Here is a 20,626-nt window from a genome sequence, read left to right as displayed (position 1 = left end):
AAATGCAACAGGTGCTGGACAAAGCCTTTCGCTTTTGCCTTTAAACTTTCGAGAGCGCACGTGTTTAACCTCCTGCATTCGAATGCGCAAACAAATGGAATATGCTTTGAAATTCTACGTGTTCAACTGTACGCATATCTCAGCGTACATGTACAAAAATGAACTATACTTTGGTGTCAAGGGTGAGCTTCAACGTCACAGTGCTAAAAGGTTCTTCAGGAAAACCACCGCAGCCCAGAGGTCAGTCAGGCACTCACACGAGTGACGAGGTGGCCGAGTGGTTAAGGCGATGGACTGCTAATCCATTGTGCTCTGCACGCGTGGGTTTGAATCCCATCCTCGTCGGTCCTTGCTGTGATTGTTCATCTGTGCACATTTTGTGCACTTTCCTTATGTGACACGTTCACCTCATGCAGTGCGATTCAAAACGGTCGATGATCCGAATCAGGTGTGTTAAATAATGGAAGCACGCAATGCATTAAGGACACGAGACCTATTCTTCAACAACACGATAAGCTTCAAAAGAAGCTGGCAAAAATTGCCAAGGATGACTCTATTTCAAGTCATCCTGGCGGGGTATTGGGTAAAGTTTTCAACCAGCAATGATCGCGCCTCAGATGAGCCTCATAGGCTACAATATTGCCTCTGCGAAAGAATGGTGGCAAGGGTCGCGACCTTTCACCTGGAGCCATGTGGACGTGGAACGACAGGGTGGTAAATAGCTCCAAACTGCGTTGGGTGTCTACGAAAACCAGTAGGCAGTATGTACGAGAAGCCTTATTCGCTGCTCTCTCTTTACTTAAAGAGGAGTGTGTGTTGCTTTTTCCGAACCCCTGGGGGAAGAGAGTTATGGGTATCTTGGCAACAAAGGGGTGGAGTCGTAAAGCTCGTGGTCTGGGTCAGGATAGATTCTGTTTGACGAGGCCCCTGGGGGGTTGGGTAGGATACAGTGACGAGTGCAAAGACACTGCAAACAAGTTCTGAGGGAGGTCCTGTGTCAAATGTGCTACCTTTTGCTAGACTCAGGTGTTCTCTCAAAACGGCAACGGAGACCAGAACGACAGAGGGCCACAATGACAAGCGCTTGTCTGAGGGGGGTCATGAGATAGGAGCAAGCTCAGCTTTTAAGAGTACAAAGAACATCAGTCATAAACGATGAAAAATGCAACAGGTGCTGGAGAAAGTTTAAACTTTCGAGAGCGCACGTGTTTAACCTCCTGCATTCGAATGCGCAAACAAATGGAATATGCTTTGAAATTCTACGTGTTCAACTGTACGCATATCTCAGCGTACATGTACAAAAATGAACTATACTTTGGTGCCAAGGGTGAGCTTCAACATCACAGTGCTAAAAGACTCTTCAGGAAAACCACCGCAGCCCAGAGGTCAGTCGGGCCCTCACACGAGTTATGAGGTGGCCGAGTGGTTAAGGTGATGGACTGCTAATCCATTGTGCTCTGCACGCGTGGGTTCGAATCCCATCCTCGTTGTTCCTTCCTGTGATTGTTCATATGCTCTGCACATTTGGTGCACTTTCCTTATGTGACACGTTCACCTCATGCAGTGCGATTCATAATGGTCGATGATCCGAATCAGGTGTGTTAAATAATGGAAGCACACAATGCATTAAGGACACGAGACCTATTCTTCAACAACACGATAAGCTTCAAAAGAAGAAGGCAAAAATTGCCAAGGCTGACTCTATTTCAAGTCATCCTGGCGGGGTATTGGGTAAAGTTTTCAACCAGCAATGATCGCGCCTCGGATGAGCCTCATAGGCTACAATATTGCCTCTGCGAAAGAATGGTGGCAAGGGTCGCGACCTTTCACCTGGAGCCATGTGGACGTGGAACGACAGGCTGGTAAATAGCTCAAAACTGCGTGGTGTGTCTACGAAAACCAGTAGGCAGTATGTACGAGAAGCCTTATTCGCTGCTCTCTCTTTACTTTAAAAGGAGAGTGTGTGTCTTTTTTCGAACCACTGGGGGAAGAGAGTTATGGGTATCTTGGCAACAAAGGGGTGGAGTCGTAAAGCTCGTGGTCTGGGTCAGGATAGATTCTGTTTGACGAGGCCCCTGGGGGGTTGGGTAGGATACAGTGACGAGTGCAAAGGCACTGCAAACAAGTTCTGAGGGAGGTCCTGTGTCAAATGTGCTACCTTTTGCTAGACTCAGGTGTTCTCTCAAAACGGCAACGGAGACCAGAACGACAGAGGGCCACAATGACAAGCGCTTGTCGGTGGGGGGTCATGAGATAGGAGCAAGCTCAGCTTTTAAGAGTACAAAGAACATCAGTCATAAACGATGAAAAATGCAACAGGTGCTGGACAAAGTTTAAACTTTCGAGAGCGCACGTGTTTAACCTCCTGCATTCGAATGCGCAAACAAATGGAATATGCTTTGAAATTCTATGTGTTCAACTGTACGCATATCTCAGCGTACATGTACAAAAATGGACTATACTTTGGTGCCAAGGGTGAGCTCCAACATCACAGTGCTACAAGGTTCTTCAGGAAAACCACCACAGCCCAGAGGTCAGTCGGGCCCTCACACGAGTGACGAGGTGGCCGAGTGGTTAAGGCGATGGACGGCTAATCCATTGTGCTCTGCACGCGTGGGTTCGAATCCCATCCTCGTCGTTCCTTCCTGTGATTGTTCATATGCTCTGCACATTTGGTGCACTTTCCTTATGTGACACGTTCACCTCATGCAGTGCGATTCATAACGGTCGATGATCCGAATCAGGTGTGTTAAATAATGGAAGCACGCAATGCATTAAGGACACGAGACCTATTCTTCAACAACACGATAAGCTTCAAAAGAAGAAGGCAAAAATTGCCAAGGCTGACTCTATTTCAAGTCATCCTGGCGGGGTATTGGGTAAAGTTTTCAACCAGCAATGATCGCGCCTCGGATGAGCCTCATAGGCTACAATATTGCCTCTGCGAAAGAATGGTGGCAAGGGTCGCGACCTTTCACCTGGAGCCATGTGGACGTGGAATGACAGGCTGGTAAATAGCTCCAAACTGCGTGGTGTGTCTACGAAAACCAGTAGGCAGTATGTACGAGAAGCCTTATTCGCTGCTCTCTCTTTACTTTAAAAGGAGAGTGTGTGTCTTTTTTCGAACCACTGGGGGAAGAGAGTTATGGGTATCTTGGCAACAAAGAGGTGGAGTCGTAAAGCTCGTGGTCTGGGTCAGGATAGATTCTGTTTGACGAGGCCCCTGGGGGGTTGGGTAGGATACAGTGACGAGTGCAAAGACACTGCAAACAAGTTCTGAGGGAGGTCCTGTGTCAAATGTGCTACCTTTTGCTAGACTCAGGTGTTCTCTCAAAACGGCAACGGAGACCAGAACGACAGAGGGCCACAATGACAAGCGCTTGTCTGAGGGGGGTCATGAGATAGGAGCAAGCTCAGCTTTTAAGAGTACAAAGAACATCAGTCATAAACGATGAAAAATGCAACAGGTGCTGGACAAAGCCTTTCGCTTTTGCCTTTAAACTTTCGAGAGCGCACGTGTTTAACCTCCTGCATTCGAATGCGCAAACAAATGGAATATGCTTTGAAATTCTACGTGTTCAACTGTACGCATATCTCAGCGTACATGTACAAAAATGGACTATACTTTGGTGCCAAGGGTGAGCTCCAACATCACAGTGCTACAAGGTTCTTCAGGAAAACCACCACAGCCCAGAGGTCAGTCGGGCCCTCACACGAGTGACGAGGTGGCCGAGTGGTTAAGGCGATGGACGGCTAATCCATTGTGCTCTGCACGCGTGGGTTCGAATCCCATCCTCGTCGTTCCTTCCTGTGATTGTTCATATGCTCTGCACATTTGGTGCACTTTCCTTATGTGACACGTTCACCTCATGCAGTGCGATTCATAACGGTCGATGATCCGAATCAGGTGTGTTAAATAATGGAAGCACGCAATGCATTAAGGACACGAGACCTATTCTTCAACAACACGATAAGCTTCAAAAGAAGAAGGCAAAAATTGCCAAGGCTGACTCTATTTCAAGTCATCCTGGCGGGGTATTGGGTAAAGTTTTCAACCAGCAATGATCGCGCCTCGGATGAGCCTCATAGGCTACAATATTGCCTCTGCGAAAGAATGGTGGCAAGGGTCGCGACCTTTCACCTGGAGCCATGTGGACATGGAACGACAGGCTGGTAAATAGCTCCAAACTGCGTGGTGTGTCTACGAAAACCAGTAGGCAGTATGTACGAGAAGCCTTATTCGCTGCTCTCTCTTTACTTAAAGAGGAGTGTGTGTTGCTTTCCCGAACCCCTGGGGGAAGAGAGTTATGGGTATCTTGGCAACAAAGGGGTGGAGTCGTAAAGCTCGTGGTCTGGGTCAGGATAGATTCTGTTTGACGAGGCCCCTGGGGGGTTGGGTAGGATACAGTGACGAGTGCAAAGACACTGCAAACAAGTTCTGAGGGAGGTCCTGTGTCAAATGTGCTACCTTTTGCTAGACTCAGGTGTTCTCTCAAAACGGCAACGGAGACCAGAACGACAGAGGGCCACAATGACAAGCGCTTGTCTGAGGGGGGTCATGAGATAGGAGCAAGCTCAGCTTTTAAGAGTACAAAGAACATCAGTCATAAACGATGAAAAATGCAACAGGTGCTGGACAAAGCCTTTCGCTTTTGCCTTTAAACTTTCGAGAGCGCACGTGTTTAACCTCCTGCATTCGAATGCGCAAACAAATGGAATATGCTTTGAAATTCTACGTGTTCAACTGTACGCATATCTCAGCGTACATGTTCAAAAATGAACTATACTTTGGTGCCAAGGGTGAGCTCCAACATCACAGTGCTAAAAGGTTCTTCAGGAAAACCACCACAGCCCAGAGGTCAGTCGGGCCTTCACACGAGTGATGAGGTGGCCGAGTGGTTAAGGCGATGGACTGCTAATCCATTGTGCTCTGCACGCGTGGGTTCGAATCCCATCCTCGTCGTTCCTTCCTGTGATTGTTCATATGCTCTGCACATTTGGTGCACTTTCCTTATGTGACACGTTCACCTCATGCAGTGCGATTCATAATGGTCGATGATCCGAATCAGGTGTGTTAAATAATGGAAGCACGCAATGCATTAAGGACACGAGACCTATTCTTCAACAACACGATAAGCTTCAAAAGAAGAAGGCAAAAATTGCCAAGGCTGACTCTATTTCAAGTCATCCTGGCGGGGTATTGGGTAAAGTTTTCAACCAGCAATGATCGCGCCTCGGATGAGCCTCATAGGCTACAATATTGCCTCTGCGAAAGAATGGTGGCAAGGGTCGCGACCTTTCACCTGGAGCCATGTGGACGTGGAACGACAGGCTGGTAAATAGCTCCAAACTGCGTGGTGTGTCTACGAAAACCAGTAGGCAGTATGTACGAGAAGCCTTATTCGCTGCTCTCTCTTTACTTTAAAAGGAGAGTGTGTGTCTTTTTTCGAACCACTGGGGGAAGAGAGTTATGGGTATCTTGGCAACAAAGGGGTGGAGTCGTAAAGCTCGTGGTCTGGGTCAGGATAGATTCTGTTTGACGAGGCCCCTGGGGGGTTGGGTAGGATACAGTGACGAGTGCAAAGGCACTGCAAACAAGTTCTGAGGGAGGTCCTGTGTCAAATGTGCTACCTTTTGCTAGACTCAGGTGTTCTCTCAAAACGGCAACGGAGACCAGAACGACAGAGGGCCACAATGACAAGCGCTTGTCTGAGGGGGGTCATGAGATAGGAGCAAGCTCAGCTTTTAAGAGTACAAAGAACATCAGTCATAAACGATGAAAAATGCAACAGGTGCTGGACAAAGTTTAAACTTTCGAGAGCGCACGTGTTTAACCTCCTGCATTCGAATGCGCAAACAAATGGAATATGCTTTGAAATTCTACGTGTTCAACTGTACGCATATCTCAGCGTACATGTACAAAAATGGACTATACTTTGGTGCCAAGGGTGAGCTCCAACATCACAGTGCTAAAAGGTTCTTCAGGAAAACCACCACAGCCCAGAGGTCAGTCGGGCCCTCACACGAGTGACGAGGTGGCCGAGTGGTTAAGGCGATGGACGGCTAATCCATTGTGCTCTGCACGCGTGGGTTCGAATCCCATCCTCGTCGTTCCTTCCTGTGATTGTTCATATGCTCTGCACATTTGGTGCACTTTCCTTATGTGACACGTTCACCTCATGCAGTGCGATTCATAACGGTCGATGATCCGAATCAGGTGTGTTAAATAATGGAAGCACGCAATGCATTAAGGACACGAGACCTATTCTTCAACAACACGATAAGCTTCAAAAGAAGAAGGCAAAAATTGCCAAGGCTGACTCTATTTCAAGTCATCCTGGCGGGGTATTGGGTAAAGTTTTCAACCAGCAATGATCGCGCCTCGGATGAGCCTCATAGGCTACAATATTGCCTCTGCGAAAGAATGGTGGCAAGGGTCGCGACCTTTCACCTGGAGCCATGTGGACGTGGAACGACAGGCTGGTAAATAGCTCCAAACTGCGTGGTGTGTCTACGAAAACCAGTAGGCAGTATGTACGAGAAGCCTTATTCGCTGCTCTCTCTTTACTTTAAAAGGAGAGTGTGTGTCTTTTTTCGAACCACTGGGGGAAGAGAATTATGGGTATCTTGGCAACAAAGAGGTGGAGTCGTAAAGCTCGTGGTCTGGGTCAGGATAGATTCTGTTTGACGAGGCCCCTGGGGGGTTGGGTAGGATACAGTGACGAGTGCAAAGACACTGCAAACAAGTTCTGAGGGAGGTCCTGTGTCAAATGTGCTACCTTTTGCTAGACTCAGGTGTTCTCTCAAAACGGCAACGGAGACCAGAACGACAGAGGGCCACAATGACAAGCGCTTGTCTGAGGGGGGTCATGAGATAGGAGCAAGCTCAGCTTTTAAGAGTACAAAGAACATCAGTCATAAACGATGAAAAATGCAACAGGTGCTGGACAAAGTTTAAACTTTCGAGAGCGCACGTGTTTAACCTCCTGCATTCGAATGCGCAAACAAATGGAATATGCTTTGAAATTCTACGTGTTCAACTGTACGCATATCTCAGCGTACATGTACAAAAATGAACTATACTTTGGTGCCAAGGGTGAGCTCCAACATCACAGTGCTAAAAGGTTCTTCAGGAAAACCACCACAGCCCAGAGGTCAGTCGGGCCCTCACACGAGTGACGAGGTGGCCGAGTGGTTAAGGCGATGGACTGCTAATCCATTGTGCTCTGCACGCGTGGGTTCGAATCCCATCCTCGTCGTTCCTTCCTGTGATTGTTCATATGCTCTGCACATTTGGTGCACTTTCCTTATGTGACACGTTCACCTCATGCAGTGCGATTCATAACGGTCGATGATCCGAATCAGGTGTGTTAAATAATGGAAGCACGCAATGCATTAAGGACACGAGACCTATTCTTCAACAACACGATAAGCTTCAAAAGAAGAAGGCGAAAATTGCCACGGCTGACTCTATTTCAAGTCATCCTGGCGGGGTATTGGGTAAAGTTTTCAACCAGCAATGATCGCGCCTCGGATGAGCCTCATAGGCTACAATATTGCCTCTGCGAAAGAATGGTGGCAAGGGTCGCGACCTTTCACCTGGAGCCATGTGGACGTGGAACGACAGGCTGGTAAATAGCTCCAAACTGCGTGGTGTGTCTACGAAAACCAGTAGGCAGTATGTACGAGAAGCCTTATTCGCTGCTCTTTCTTTACTTTAAAAGGAGAGTGTGTGTCTTTTTTCGAACCACTGGGGGAAGAGAGTTATGGGTATCTTGGCAACAAAGGGGTGGAGTCGTAAAGCTCGTGGTCTGGGTCAGGATAGATTCTGTTTGACGAGGCCCCTGGGGGGTTGGGTAGGATACAGTGACGAGTGCAAAGACACTGCAAACAAGTTCTGAGGGAGGTCCTGTGTCAAATGTGCTACCTTTTGCTAGACTCAGGTGTTCTCTCAAAACGGCAACGGAGACCAGAACGACAGAGGGCCACAATGACAAGCGCTTGTCTGAGGGGGGTCATGAGATAGGAGCAAGCTCAGCTTTTAAGAGTACAAAGAACATCAGTCATAAACGATGAAAAATGCAACAGGTGCTGGAGAAAGTTTAAACTTTCGAGAGCGCACGTGTTTAACCTCCTGCATTCGAATGCGCAAACAAATGGAATATGCTTTGAAATTCTACGTGTTCAACTGTACGCATATCTCAGCGTACATGTACAAAAATGAACTATACTTTGGTGCCAAGGGTGAGCTCCAACATCACAGTGCTAAAAGGTTCTTCAGGAAAACCACCACAGCCCAGAGGTCAGTCGGGCCCTCACACGAGTGACGAGGTGGCCGAGTGGTTAAGGCGATGGACTGCTAATCCATTGTGCTCTGCACGCGTGGGTTCGAATCCCATCCTCGTCGTTCCTTCCTGTGATTGTTCATATGCTCTGCACATTTGGTGCACTTTCCTTATGTGACACGTTCACCTCATGCAGTGCGATTCATAACGGTCGATGATCCGAATCAGGTGTGTTAAATAATGGAAGCACGCAATGCATTAAGGACACGAGACCTATTCTTCACCTCATGCAGTGCGATTCATAACGGTCGATGATCCGAATCAGGTGTGTTAAATAATGGAAGCACGCAATGCATTAAGGACACGAGACCTATTCTTCACCTCATGCAGTGCGATTCATAACGGTCGATGATCCGAATCAGGTGTGTTAAATAATGGAAGCACGCAATGCATTAAAGACACGAGACCTATTCTTCACCTCATGCAGTGCGATTCATAACGGTCGATGATCCGAATCAGGTGTGTTAAATAATGGAATTATTCTTCAACAACACGATAAGCTTCAAAAGAAGAAGGCAAAAATTGCCAAGGCTGACTCTATTTCAAGTCATCCTGGCGGGGTATTGGGTAAAGTTTTCAACCAGCAATGATCGCGCCTCGGATGAGCCTCATAGGCTACAATATTGCCTCTGCGAAAGAATGGTGGCAAGGGTCGCGACCTTTCACCTGGAGCCATGTGGACTTGGAATGACAGGCTGGTAAATAGCTCCAAACTGATTGGTGTGTCTACGAAAACCAGTAGGCAGTATGTACGAGAAGCCTTATTCGCTGCTCTCTCTTTACTTTAAAAGGAGAGTGTGTGTCTTTTTTCGAACCACTGGGGGAAGAGAGTTATGGGTATCTTGGCAACAAAGGGGTGGAGTCGTAAAGCTCGTGGTCTGGGTCAGGATAGATTCTGTTTGACGAGGCCCCTGGGGGGTTGGGTAGGATACAGTGACGAGTGCAAAGACACTGCAAACAAGTTCTGAGGGAGGTCCTGTGTCAAATGTGCTACCTTTTGCTAGACTCAGGTGTTCTCTCAAAACGGCAACGGAGACCAGAACGACAGAGGGCCACAATGACAAGCGCTTGTCTGAGGGGGGTCATGAGATAGGAGCAAGCTCAGCTTTTAAGAGTACAAAGAACATCAGTCATAAACGATGAAAAATGCAACAGGTGCTGGAGAAAGTTTAAACTTTCGAGAGCGCACGTGTTTAACCTCCTGCATTCGAATGCGCAAACAAATGGAATATGCTTTGAAATTCTACGTGTTCAACTGTACGCATATCTCAGCGTACATGTACAAAAATGAACTATACTTTGGTGCCAAGGGTGAGCTTCAACATCACAGTGCTAAAAGACTCTTCAGGAAAACCACCGCAGCCCAGAGGTCAGTCGGGCCCTCACACGAGTGATGAGGTGGCCGAGTGGTTAAGGTGATGGACTGCTAATCCATTGTGCTCTGCACGCGTGGGTTCGAATCCCATCCTCGTTGTTCCTTCCTGTGATTGTTCATATGCTCTGCACATTTGGTGCACTTTCCTTATGTGACACGTTCACCTCATGCAGTGCGATTCATAATGGTCGATGATCCGAATCAGGTGTGTTAAATAATGGAAGCACACAATGCATTAAGGACACGAGACCTATTCTTCAACAACACGATAAGCTTCAAAAGAAGAAGGCAAAAATTGCCAAGGCTGACTCTATTTCAAGTCATCCTGGCGGGGTATTGGGTAAAGTTTTCAACCAGCAATGATCGCGCCTCGGATGAGCCTCATAGGCTACAATATTGCCTCTGCGAAAGAATGGTGGCAAGGGTCGCGACCTTTCACCTGGAGCCATGTGGACTTGGAATGACAGGCTGGTAAATAGCTCCAAACTGATTGGTGTGTCTACGAAAACCAGTAGGCAGTATGTACGAGAAGCCTTATTCGCTGCTCTCTCTTTACTTTAAAAGGAGAGTGTGTGTCTTTTTTCGAACCACTGGGGGAAGAGAGTTATGGGTATCTTGGCAACAAAGGGGTGGAGTCGTAAAGCTCGTGGTCTGGGTCAGGATAGATTCTGTTTGACGAGGCCCCTGGGGGGTTGGGTAGGATACAGTGACGAGTGCAAAGACACTGCAAACAAGTTCTGAGGGAGGTCCTGTGTCAAATGTGCTACCTTTTGCTAGACTCAGGTGTTCTCTCAAAACGGCAACGGAGACCAGAACGACAGAGGGCCACAATGACAAGCGCTTGTCTGAGGGGGGTCATGAGATAGGAGCAAGCTCAGCTTTTAAGAGTACAAAGAACATCAGTCATAAACGATGAAAAATGCAACAGGTGCTGGAGAAAGTTTAAACTTTCGAGAGCGCACGTGTTTAACCTCCTGCATTCGAATGCGCAAACAAATGGAATATGCTTTGAAATTCTACGTGTTCAACTGTACGCATATCTCAGCGTACATGTACAAAAATGAACTATACTTTGGTGCCAAGGGTGAGCTTCAACATCACAGTGCTAAAAGACTCTTCAGGAAAACCACCGCAGCCCAGAGGTCAGTCGGGCCCTCACACGAGTGATGAGGTGGCCGAGTGGTTAAGGTGATGGACTGCTAATCCATTGTGCTCTGCACGCGTGGGTTCGAATCCCATCCTCGTTGTTCCTTCCTGTGATTGTTCATATGCTCTGCACATTTGGTGCACTTTCCTTATGTGACACGTTCACCTCATGCAGTGCGATTCATAATGGTCGATGATCCGAATCAGGTGTGTTAAATAATGGAAGCACACAATGCATTAAGGACACGAGACCTATTCTTCAACAACACGATAAGCTTCAAAAGAAGAAGGCAAAAATTGCCAAGGCTGACTCTATTTCAAGTCATCCTGGCGGGGTATTGGGTAAAGTTTTCAACCAGCAATGATCGCGCCTCGGATGAGCCTCATAGGCTACAATATTGCCTCTGCGAAAGAATGGTGGCAAGGGTCGCGACCTTTCACCTGGAGCCATGTGGACGTGGAACGACAGGCTGGTAAATAGCTCCAAACTGCGTGGTGTGTCTACGAAAACCAGTAGGCAGTATGTACGAGAAGCCTTATTCGCTGCTCTCTCTTTACTTTAAAAGGAGAGTGTGTGTCTTTTTTCGAACCACTGGGGGAAGAGAGTTATGGGTATCTTGGCAACAAAGGGGTGGAGTCGTAAAGCTCGTGGTCTGGGTCAGGATAGATTCTGTTTGACGAGGCCCCTGGGGGGTTGGGTAGGATACAGTGACGAGTGCAAAGGCACTGCAAACAAGTTCTGAGGGAGGTCCTGTGTCAAATGTGCTACCTTTTGCTAGACTCAGGTGTTCTCTCAAAACGGCAACGGAGACCAGAACGACAGAGGGCCACAATGACAAGCGCTTGTCGGTGGGGGGTCATGAGATAGGAGCAAGCTCAGCTTTTAAGAGTACAAAGAACATCAGTCATAAACGATGAAAAATGCAACAGGTGCTGGACAAAGTTTAAACTTTCGAGAGCGCACGTGTTTAACCTCCTGCATTCGAATGCGCAAACAAATGGAATATGCTTTGAAATTCTACGTGTTCAACTGTACGCATATCTCAGCGTACATGTACAAAAATGGACTATACTTTGGTGCCAAGGGTGAGCTCCAACATCACAGTGCTACAAGGTTCTTCAGGAAAACCACCACAGCCCAGAGGTCAGTCGGGCCCTCACACGAGTGACGAGGTGGCCGAGTGGTTAAGGCGATGGACGGCTAATCCATTGTGCTCTGCACGTGTGGGTTCGAATCCCATCCTCGTCGTTCCTTCCTGTGATTGTTCATATGCTCTGCACATTTGGTGCACTTTCCTTATGTGACACGTTCACCTCATGCAGTGCGATTCATAACGGTCGATGATCCGAATCAGGTGTGTTAAATAATGGAAGCACGCAATGCATTAAGGACACGAGACCTATTCTTCAACAACACGATAAGCTTCAAAAGAAGAAGGCAAAAATTGCCAAGGCTGACTCTATTTCAAGTCATCCTGGCGGGGTATTGGGTAAAGTTTTCAACCAGCAATGATCGCGCCTCGGATGAGCCTCATAGGCTACAATATTGCCTCTGCGAAAGAATGGTGGCAAGGGTCGCGACCTTTCACCTGGAGCCATGTGGACGTGGAACGACAGGCTGGTAAATAGCTCCAAACTGCGTGGTGTGTCTACGAAAACCAGTAGGCAGTATGTACGAGAAGCCTTATTCGCTGCTCTCTCTTTACTTAAAGAGGAGTGTGTGTTGCTTTCCCGAACCCCTGGGGGAAGAGAGTTATGGGTATCTTGGCAACAAAGGGGTGGAGTCGTAAAGCTCGTGGTCTGGGTCAGGATAGATTCTGTTTGACGAGGCCCCTGGGGGGTTGGGTAGGATACAGTGACGAGTGCAAAGACACTGCAAACAAGTTCTGAGGGAGGTCCTGTGTCAAATGTGCTACCTTTTGCTAGACTCAGGTGTTCTCTCAAAACGGCAACGGAGACCAGAACGACAGAGGGCCACAATGACAAGCGCTTGTCTGAGGGGGGTCATGAGATAGGAGCAAGCTCAGCTTTTAAGAGTACAAAGAACATCAGTCATAAACGATGAAAAATGCAACAGGTGCTGGACAAAGCCTTTCGCTTTTGCCTTTAAACTTTCGAGAGCGCACGTGTTTAACCTCCTGCATTCGAATGCGCAAACAAATGGAATATGCTTTGAAATTCTACGTGTTCAACTGTACGCATATCTCAGCGTACATGTACAAAAATGAACTATACTTTGGTGCCAAGGGTGAGCTCCAACATCACAGTGCTACAAGGTTCTTCAGGAAAACCACCACAGCCCAGAGGTCAGTCGGGCCCTCACACGAGTGACGAGGTGGCCGAGTGGTTAAGGCGATGGACGGCTAATCCATTGTGCTCTGCACGCGTGGGTTCGAATCCCATCCTCGTCGTTCCTTCCTGTGATTGTTCATATGCTCTGCACATTTGGTGCACTTTCCTTATGTGACACGTTCACCTCATGCAGTGCGATTCATAACGGTCGATGATCCGAATCAGGTGTGTTAAATAATGGAAGCACGCAATGCATTAAGGACACGAGACCTATTCTTCAACAACACGATAAGCTTCAAAAGAAGAAGGCAAAAATTGCCAAGGCTGACTCTATTTCAAGTCATCCTGGCGGGGTATTGGGTAAAGTTTTCAACCAGCAATGATCGCGCCTCGGATGAGCCTCATAGGCTACAATATTGCCTCTGCGAAAGAATGGTGGCAAGGGTCGCGACCTTTCACCTGGAGCCATGTGGACATGGAACGACAGGCTGGTAAATAGCTCCAAACTGCGTGGTGTGTCTACGAAAACCAGTAGGCAGTATGTACGAGAAGCCTTATTCGCTGCTCTCTCTTTACTTAAAGAGGAGTGTGTGTTGCTTTCCCGAACCCCTGGGGGAAGAGAGTTATGGGTATCTTGGCAACAAAGGGGTGGAGTCGTAAAGCTCGTGGTCTGGGTCAGGATAGATTCTGTTTGACGAGGCCCCTGGGGGGTTGGGTAGGATACAGTGACGAGTGCAAAGACACTGCAAACAAGTTCTGAGGGAGGTCCTGTGTCAAATGTGCTACCTTTTGCTAGACTCAGGTGTTCTCTCAAAACGGCAACGGAGACCAGAACGACAGAGGGCCACAATGACAAGCGCTTGTCTGAGGGGGGTCATGAGATAGGAGCAAGCTCAGCTTTTAAGAGTACAAAGAACATCAGTCATAAACGATGAAAAATGCAACAGGTGCTGGACAAAGCCTTTCGCTTTTGCCTTTAAACTTTCGAGAGCGCACGTGTTTAACCTCCTGCATTCGAATGCGCAAACAAATGGAATATGCTTTGAAATTCTACGTGTTCAACTGTACGCATATCTCAGCGTACATGTTCAAAAATGAACTATACTTTGGTGCCAAGGGTGAGCTCCAACATCACAGTGCTAAAAGGTTCTTCAGGAAAACCACCACAGCCCAGAGGTCAGTCGGGCCTTCACACGAGTGATGAGGTGGCCGAGTGGTTAAGGCGATGGACTGCTAATCCATTGTGCTCTGCACGCGTGGGTTCGAATCCCATCCTCGTCGTTCCTTCCTGTGATTGTTCATATGCTCTGCACATTTGGTGCACTTTCCTTATGTGACACGTTCACCTCATGCAGTGCGATTCATAATGGTCGATGATCCGAATCAGGTGTGTTAAATAATGGAAGCACGCAATGCATTAAGGACACGAGACCTATTCTTCAACAACACGATAAGCTTCAAAAGAAGAAGGCAAAAATTGCCAAGGCTGACTCTATTTCAAGTCATCCTGGCGGGGTATTGGGTAAAGTTTTCAACCAGCAATGATCGCGCCTCGGATGAGCCTCATAGGCTACAATATTGCCTCTGCGAAAGAATGGTGGCAAGGGTCGCGACCTTTCACCTGGAGCCATGTGGACGTGGAACGACAGGCTGGTAAATAGCTCCAAACTGCGTGGTGTGTCTACGAAAACCAGTAGGCAGTATGTACGAGAAGCCTTATTCGCTGCTCTCTCTTTACTTTAAAAGGAGAGTGTGTGTCTTTTTTCGAACCACTGGGGGAAGAGAGTTATGGGTATCTTGGCAACAAAGGGGTGGAGTCGTAAAGCTCGTGGTCTGGGTCAGGATAGATTCTGTTTGACGAGGCCCCTGGGGGGTTGGGTAGGATACAGTGACGAGTGCAAAGGCACTGCAAACAAGTTCTGAGGGAGGTCCTGTGTCAAATGTGCTACCTTTTGCTAGACTCAGGTGTTCTCTCAAAACGGCAACGGAGACCAGAACGACAGAGGGCCACAATGACAAGCGCTTGTCTGAGGGGGGTCATGAGATAGGAGCAAGCTCAGCTTTTAAGAGTACAAAGAACATCAGTCATAAACGATGAAAAATGCAACAGGTGCTGGACAAAGCCTTTCGCTTTTGCCTTTAAACTTTCGAGAGCGCACGTGTTTAACCTCCTGCATTCGAATGCGCAAACAAATGGAATATGCTTTGAAATTCTACGTGTTCAACTGTACGCATATCTCAGCGTACATGTACAAAAATGAACTATACTTTGGTGTCAAGGGTGAGCTTCAACGTCACAGTGCTAAAAGGTTCTTCAGGAAAACCACCGCAGCCCAGAGGTCAGTCAGGCACTCACATGAGTGACGAGGTGGCCGAGTGGTTAAGGCGATGGACTGCTAATCCATTGTGCTCTGCACGTGTGGGTTCGAATCCCATCCTCGTCGGTTCTTGCTGTGATTGTTCATCTGTGCACATTTTGTGCACTTTCCTTATGTGACACGTTCACCTCATGCAGTGCGATTCAAAACGGTCGATGATCCGAATCAGGGGTCTCATTTATAAAACTATGCGTAGGATCTTTACTAAAAGTTTACGTGCGCCCAAAAGCCAAAAATGGCGTACGCCAAAAAATATTCCGATTTATAAAACCGTGCGTACGCACACCTGTAAGCAATGTTCCCTTTATAAATCACAGATCACCCGCAGATGTGCGTACGTGAACCAGCCTCATATCCAGCCCTGTACACGCCCATTTTTAACCATAAATAGTCAATGCAAATCACCTCATGATTGCTGATCAGCATGTAAATGAGAGTGGAATCCCATATATACCTGGAAAACTGGCATGCGACCCGCCAATTAATTAATCCAAGAAAGTGAAAACGTGCATTTCTGTTAGCCTAATTTTAATAATGGCGACAGGTGAGAAAAGAGGAAAAAAACGTAATTTCTCAGATACTGAGATTGAAACACTTGTAGGGGAGGTGGAGGCTCGGAAAACTGTGTTATTTGGTGGCCACAGCAGTGGGGTCACTAATAAAAAGAAGCAGTGCGAGTGGCAAAGTATTGCTTCTGCCGTCAATTGTGTCAGTGGGACAGAACGGACAGTTGCAGAATTAAAGAAAAAATGGTCCGACCTGAAGGTATACAAATTTTTTTTTTACCAACATATTACATTTGTGTTTTATTAGGCTATATACCTATATAAATAGAAATATTGATTTTCAAAAAGTTTTATTTACATGTGCTTACAGTATGCAAAATATGTGAAATAAAGATTCTCATTCATTCAAGGTGGAGGCAAAGAGAAAACTGTCCTCCCACCGCCAGAGCGTGGCTGCAACTGGTGGGGGCCCATGTACAGCTGATCTCACATCAGTGGACAGCAAAATCGCGGCTATAATTGGGGAGGTCAGCGTGTGTGGTATTGTGTCGGAAAAGGAGGGAGACACTGACGTGACTGAAACCACAGAGGAGCAAGGTTAAACCGATTTTTAATCATTAACGCTGTACATTTGAGTGTGTGGGGTGATAAATGGATAAATGTTGCCAATTGTTTGTCCTCCAGTCCTTCCGGAGTCTGAAGCTGTAAATGAACAGGAGGTTCAGGGTGAGGGGTTCTCAGATGCAGATGCACAGCGTCCGGCTCAAAGCAGTGCCCCTTCTGCGTCTGGCACGTCCAAAAGTGGTCGGGTACTCACTGACGCAGTCCTGCAGTTACAGCGAGAGACAATAAACGCTGTCAACAGGGTTGCAGATGAGCTACGGCAGATGAGAGAAGTGATGCAAGAAATTGCACAATCATTAAAAGATGCAGTTAAAACATGAACCTTGAGTTTTGTCTTTCTTTACAAACGCCGCATGACATCCTCACGGATTCTTGCACCTCGTTGATATCCCTCTTGTCGGCCAGGGGGCTGTGGTTCGGGGTCGTAATGCTGGGGTAGAGGGAGATCAGGAGGGAGAGGAATACCGTTTCTCAGTGCTATATTGTGCAAAACACCACACGCCCTGACAATCTTGCACACTTTTGCTGGATGGTATAAAAGTCTGCCACCCGAGGCATCCAGAGCACGCCATCTGCATTTCAGGATGCCGATGGCACGCTCCACAACTGCGCGGGCACGAGAGTGGACCTCGTTATAATGAGTTTCCTCTGCGCTCTGCGGGTTTAAAAATGGGGTGAGGAGCCAGCGTCTCAGGGGGTAGCCACTGTCGCCTGCAGGTTATAATTATATTAAAAACAAAATTGTTACAGTTTCTACTTTTTAATATTGTTAAACTCACCAAGAAGCCAGCCATCACGTACTGCGCCTGCATTTAGTCTGTTCCCTACACTGCTATGTGTCAAGATAAAGGAATCATGTGTTGAACCAGGCCAGCGTGCCACAATGTTTGTGAGGGTCATGTTGGAGTCACATATGATTTGCACATTAATAGAATGCACATGCTTTCTATTAACATAAGCAAATTCATTTTCAGATGGTGCCCTTATAGCAACATGAGTGCAGTCAATTGCGCCGATTACATTTGGGAAACCAGACATTGCTGCAAATTGCGTTTTAATTTCGGCCTGTTCTCGCACAGTGTAGGGGAACCTGATGTATCGACTAACCATATTAAGTATACCATTTAAAACGACAGATATTATGGCACTCAGGGACGGCTGTGATATACCAGACCTATAGGGTGAGATGATAGATTCCAATAGAATTATTTCATATACAAAAAGGTCTTAGAGACAAATTTGAGGATTACTTATAGTTTTTTTATATTATTAATTTACCTGTCTGCCAATTCCCGCTGGAAACAGCCGGTTGCCAAGAACCCCAGAGTGGTGAGGACTTGTATTTGGACTGGGATGGCATGGTTCCGGCGTGTTGCCCTCTCTAATACTGGACCCAATTCAGCACATAGATCCAAGAGCACAGCTCTAGGGAATCTAAATCGGCTTATTAGCCAGTCATCATCATGGGCCAGGAAATCATCATGGTCCCTGAAAACTCGTTCTCTCCTTATTCTGCCATTAGCGTAATCCTCCAACAGTGCCAGGAGTGCCATCATGAAGCATTACATACCCGGGTCACCGGAGAATTTATATGTTTCTAGCAAATAGACTGATCGTTAACACCTTGACAAAATCACTTAATTAATTTGTGGGCGAAAATTTAAGACGAAAATGTTATAGTGAACACATGCTTCTTGACGGTTTTGTAATGAACACCGTAATAGTTAGGACCGATGATGAGTAGCGATTGTGCTTCATGACTGTATTTGCAGACTTTGACATTTTATGATATAGGCTATGTACATTAAGGAAAATATTTCCTTTTTACACTGTGTTCTGCAGTTCTCTAATAAAAGGGTATTTCATGCTATTCTGTAGGCTATCACATGTATCGCGCCATGTCCTCCTGTGCTCCCGTTGTGGACAATGTGACTGTAAGGCAGCGCTGATTATTATTTTATTTTACTTTTAATACATTTTGAATTACGTTTGGATTTTACTAGATGTATATAGCCTAAAACAATCGGCACAAATAACACTGTTGGATTTAATCTTCATGATAATGTGGATATAACGTATGAAATGGAGTGAAAATTAAATGTCATTCATTCTTATAATCGTTCTTCTCACATTTATTTTCTACAATCTAACTTCAGTTCACGACCTCACCATCGGTGTCGCCAATTCCCTTTGTCTCCAGAATGTGCGTACGCACGGCTCAAAGTTTGCTTAAAGGTGCGCACATTCTCCCGTCAAGTTTGTTTTTTATAGATCACAACCTTTGCGTGGGAACTGGCGTACGTACGTTTCCAGCCCCGTTTTGTGCGTACGCACGCTTTATAAATGAGGCCCCAGGTGTGTTAAATAATGGAAGCACGCAATGCATTAAGGACACGAGACCTATTCTTCAACAACACGATAAGCTTCAAAAGAAGCTGGCAAAAATTGCCAAGGATGACTCTATTTCAAGTCATCCTGGCGGGGTATTGGTTAAAGTTTTCAACCAGCAATGATCGCGCCTCAGATGAGCCTCATAGGCTACAATATTGCCTCTGCGAAAGAATGGTGGCAAGGGTCGCGACCTTTCACCTGGAGCCATGTGGACGTGGAACGACAGGGTGGTAAATAGCTCCAAACTGCGTTGGGTGTCTACGAAAACCAGTAGGCAGTATGTACGAGAAGCCTTATTCGCTGCTCTCTCTTTACTTAAAGAGGAGTGTGTGTTGCTTTCCCGAACCCCTGGGGGAAGAGAGTTATGGGTATCTTGGCAACAAAGGGGTGGAGTCGTAAAGCTCGTGGTCTGGGTCAGGATAGATTCTGTTTGACGAGGCCCCTGGGGGGTTGGGTAGGATACAGTGACGAGTGCAAAGACACTGCAAACAAGTTCTGAGGGAGGGCCTGTGTCAAATGTGCTACCTTTTGCTAGACTCAGGTGTTCTCTCAAAACGGCAATGGAGACCAGAACGACAGAGGGCCACAATGACAAGCGCTTGTCTGAGGGGGGTCATGAGATAGGAGCAAGCTCAGCTTTTAAGAGTACAAAGAACATCAGTCATAAACGATGAAAAATGCAACAGGTGCTGGACAAAGTTTAAACTTTCGAGAGCGCACGTGTTTAACCTCCTGCATTCGAATGCGCAAACAAATGGAATATGCTTTGAAATTCTACGTGTTCAACTGTACGCATATCTCAGCATACATGTACAAAAATGAACTATACTTTGGTGCCAAGGGTGAGCTCCAACATCACAGTGCTAAAAGGTTCTTCAGGAAAACCACCACAGCCCAGAGGTCAGTCGGGCCCTCACACGAGTGACGAGGTGGCCGAGTGGTTAAGGCGATGGACTGCTAATCCATTGTGCTCTGCACGCGTGGGTTCGAATCCCATCCTCGTCGTTCCTTCCTGTGATTGTTCATATGCTCTGCACATTTGGTGCACTTTCCTTATGTGACACGTTCACCTCATGCAGTGCGATTCATAACGGTCGATGATCCGAATCAGGTGTGTTAAATAATGGAAGCACGCAATGCATTAAGGACACGAGACCTATTCTTCAACAACACGATAAGCTTCAAAAGAAGCTGGCAAAAATTGCCTAGGCTGACTCTATTTCAAGTCATCCTGGCGGGGTATTGGGTAAAGTTTTCAACCAGCAATGATCGCGCCTCGGATGAGCCTCATAGGCTACAATATTGCCTCTGCGAAAGAATGGTGGCAAGGGTCGCGACCTTTCACCTGGATCCATGTGGACGTGGAACGACAGGGTGGTAAATAGCTCCAAACTGCGTGGTGTGTCTACGAAAACCAGTAGGCAGTATGTGCGAGAAGCCTTATTCGCTGCTCTCTCTTTACTTAAAGAGGAGTGTGTGTTGCTTTCCCGAACCCCTGGGGGAAGAGAGTTATGGGTATCTTGGCAACAAAGGGGTGGAGTCGTAAAGCTCGCGGTCTGGGTCAGGATA

General features: G+C 47.0%; 30 non-coding genes across 30 annotated transcripts; 15 read left to right on the top strand and 15 right to left on the bottom strand.

Annotated features, from left to right (window-relative positions):
• Positions 1 to 263: 263 nt before the first annotated feature.
• Positions 264 to 345, top strand: trnas-gcu (transfer RNA serine (anticodon GCU)). The gene has a single exon. It is a non-coding gene; the product is annotated as a tRNA-Ser (tRNA).
• A 171-nt stretch (positions 346 to 516) lies between these two features.
• On the bottom strand, positions 517 to 657 carry LOC132137015 (U4 spliceosomal RNA). The gene has a single exon (XR_009431655.1). It is a non-coding gene; the product is annotated as a U4 spliceosomal RNA (small nuclear RNA).
• A 751-nt stretch (positions 658 to 1,408) lies between these two features.
• trnas-gcu (transfer RNA serine (anticodon GCU)) lies at positions 1,409 to 1,490 on the top strand. Its single transcript has one exon. It is a non-coding gene; the product is annotated as a tRNA-Ser (tRNA).
• Positions 1,491 to 1,664: 174 nt separating this feature from the next.
• On the bottom strand, positions 1,665 to 1,805 carry LOC132137057 (U4 spliceosomal RNA). Its single transcript, XR_009431696.1, has one exon. It is a non-coding gene; the product is annotated as a U4 spliceosomal RNA (small nuclear RNA).
• A 751-nt stretch (positions 1,806 to 2,556) lies between these two features.
• On the top strand, positions 2,557 to 2,638 carry trnas-gcu (transfer RNA serine (anticodon GCU)). Its single transcript has one exon. It is a non-coding gene; the product is annotated as a tRNA-Ser (tRNA).
• A 174-nt stretch (positions 2,639 to 2,812) lies between these two features.
• On the bottom strand, positions 2,813 to 2,953 carry LOC132137055 (U4 spliceosomal RNA). Its single transcript, XR_009431694.1, has one exon. It is a non-coding gene; the product is annotated as a U4 spliceosomal RNA (small nuclear RNA).
• Positions 2,954 to 3,719: 766 nt separating this feature from the next.
• trnas-gcu (transfer RNA serine (anticodon GCU)) lies at positions 3,720 to 3,801 on the top strand. The gene has a single exon. It is a non-coding gene; the product is annotated as a tRNA-Ser (tRNA).
• A 174-nt stretch (positions 3,802 to 3,975) lies between these two features.
• Positions 3,976 to 4,116, bottom strand: LOC132137054 (U4 spliceosomal RNA). The gene has a single exon (XR_009431693.1). It is a non-coding gene; the product is annotated as a U4 spliceosomal RNA (small nuclear RNA).
• A 765-nt stretch (positions 4,117 to 4,881) lies between these two features.
• On the top strand, positions 4,882 to 4,963 carry trnas-gcu (transfer RNA serine (anticodon GCU)). The gene has a single exon. It is a non-coding gene; the product is annotated as a tRNA-Ser (tRNA).
• A 174-nt stretch (positions 4,964 to 5,137) lies between these two features.
• Positions 5,138 to 5,278, bottom strand: LOC132137053 (U4 spliceosomal RNA). The gene has a single exon (XR_009431692.1). It is a non-coding gene; the product is annotated as a U4 spliceosomal RNA (small nuclear RNA).
• Positions 5,279 to 6,029: 751 nt separating this feature from the next.
• Positions 6,030 to 6,111, top strand: trnas-gcu (transfer RNA serine (anticodon GCU)). The gene has a single exon. It is a non-coding gene; the product is annotated as a tRNA-Ser (tRNA).
• Positions 6,112 to 6,285: 174 nt separating this feature from the next.
• Positions 6,286 to 6,426, bottom strand: LOC132137052 (U4 spliceosomal RNA). Its single transcript, XR_009431691.1, has one exon. It is a non-coding gene; the product is annotated as a U4 spliceosomal RNA (small nuclear RNA).
• Positions 6,427 to 7,177: 751 nt separating this feature from the next.
• On the top strand, positions 7,178 to 7,259 carry trnas-gcu (transfer RNA serine (anticodon GCU)). Its single transcript has one exon. It is a non-coding gene; the product is annotated as a tRNA-Ser (tRNA).
• A 174-nt stretch (positions 7,260 to 7,433) lies between these two features.
• On the bottom strand, positions 7,434 to 7,574 carry LOC132137151 (U4 spliceosomal RNA). Its single transcript, XR_009431788.1, has one exon. It is a non-coding gene; the product is annotated as a U4 spliceosomal RNA (small nuclear RNA).
• A 751-nt stretch (positions 7,575 to 8,325) lies between these two features.
• Positions 8,326 to 8,407, top strand: trnas-gcu (transfer RNA serine (anticodon GCU)). The gene has a single exon. It is a non-coding gene; the product is annotated as a tRNA-Ser (tRNA).
• Positions 8,408 to 8,845: 438 nt separating this feature from the next.
• Positions 8,846 to 8,986, bottom strand: LOC132137051 (U4 spliceosomal RNA). The gene has a single exon (XR_009431690.1). It is a non-coding gene; the product is annotated as a U4 spliceosomal RNA (small nuclear RNA).
• Positions 8,987 to 9,737: 751 nt separating this feature from the next.
• On the top strand, positions 9,738 to 9,819 carry trnas-gcu (transfer RNA serine (anticodon GCU)). Its single transcript has one exon. It is a non-coding gene; the product is annotated as a tRNA-Ser (tRNA).
• A 174-nt stretch (positions 9,820 to 9,993) lies between these two features.
• On the bottom strand, positions 9,994 to 10,134 carry LOC132137050 (U4 spliceosomal RNA). The gene has a single exon (XR_009431689.1). It is a non-coding gene; the product is annotated as a U4 spliceosomal RNA (small nuclear RNA).
• Positions 10,135 to 10,885: 751 nt separating this feature from the next.
• Positions 10,886 to 10,967, top strand: trnas-gcu (transfer RNA serine (anticodon GCU)). Its single transcript has one exon. It is a non-coding gene; the product is annotated as a tRNA-Ser (tRNA).
• Positions 10,968 to 11,141: 174 nt separating this feature from the next.
• On the bottom strand, positions 11,142 to 11,282 carry LOC132137049 (U4 spliceosomal RNA). The gene has a single exon (XR_009431688.1). It is a non-coding gene; the product is annotated as a U4 spliceosomal RNA (small nuclear RNA).
• Positions 11,283 to 12,033: 751 nt separating this feature from the next.
• trnas-gcu (transfer RNA serine (anticodon GCU)) lies at positions 12,034 to 12,115 on the top strand. The gene has a single exon. It is a non-coding gene; the product is annotated as a tRNA-Ser (tRNA).
• Positions 12,116 to 12,289: 174 nt separating this feature from the next.
• Positions 12,290 to 12,430, bottom strand: LOC132137048 (U4 spliceosomal RNA). The gene has a single exon (XR_009431687.1). It is a non-coding gene; the product is annotated as a U4 spliceosomal RNA (small nuclear RNA).
• A 765-nt stretch (positions 12,431 to 13,195) lies between these two features.
• Positions 13,196 to 13,277, top strand: trnas-gcu (transfer RNA serine (anticodon GCU)). The gene has a single exon. It is a non-coding gene; the product is annotated as a tRNA-Ser (tRNA).
• A 174-nt stretch (positions 13,278 to 13,451) lies between these two features.
• LOC132137047 (U4 spliceosomal RNA) lies at positions 13,452 to 13,592 on the bottom strand. Its single transcript, XR_009431686.1, has one exon. It is a non-coding gene; the product is annotated as a U4 spliceosomal RNA (small nuclear RNA).
• Positions 13,593 to 14,357: 765 nt separating this feature from the next.
• Positions 14,358 to 14,439, top strand: trnas-gcu (transfer RNA serine (anticodon GCU)). The gene has a single exon. It is a non-coding gene; the product is annotated as a tRNA-Ser (tRNA).
• A 174-nt stretch (positions 14,440 to 14,613) lies between these two features.
• LOC132137046 (U4 spliceosomal RNA) lies at positions 14,614 to 14,754 on the bottom strand. The gene has a single exon (XR_009431685.1). It is a non-coding gene; the product is annotated as a U4 spliceosomal RNA (small nuclear RNA).
• A 766-nt stretch (positions 14,755 to 15,520) lies between these two features.
• On the top strand, positions 15,521 to 15,602 carry trnas-gcu (transfer RNA serine (anticodon GCU)). The gene has a single exon. It is a non-coding gene; the product is annotated as a tRNA-Ser (tRNA).
• A 3,487-nt stretch (positions 15,603 to 19,089) lies between these two features.
• LOC132137069 (U4 spliceosomal RNA) lies at positions 19,090 to 19,230 on the bottom strand. Its single transcript, XR_009431708.1, has one exon. It is a non-coding gene; the product is annotated as a U4 spliceosomal RNA (small nuclear RNA).
• A 750-nt stretch (positions 19,231 to 19,980) lies between these two features.
• Positions 19,981 to 20,062, top strand: trnas-gcu (transfer RNA serine (anticodon GCU)). Its single transcript has one exon. It is a non-coding gene; the product is annotated as a tRNA-Ser (tRNA).
• Positions 20,063 to 20,236: 174 nt separating this feature from the next.
• Positions 20,237 to 20,377, bottom strand: LOC132137009 (U4 spliceosomal RNA). The gene has a single exon (XR_009431649.1). It is a non-coding gene; the product is annotated as a U4 spliceosomal RNA (small nuclear RNA).
• Positions 20,378 to 20,626: the final 249 nt, after the last annotated feature.

This window comes from Carassius carassius, unplaced genomic scaffold, assembly GCF_963082965.1.
Source record: "Carassius carassius unplaced genomic scaffold, fCarCar2.1 SCAFFOLD_68, whole genome shotgun sequence".
In the NCBI taxonomy this organism is placed as follows: domain Eukaryota; kingdom Metazoa; phylum Chordata; class Actinopteri; order Cypriniformes; family Cyprinidae; genus Carassius; species Carassius carassius.
This window is presented reverse-complemented; position numbering and strand designations above follow the sequence as displayed.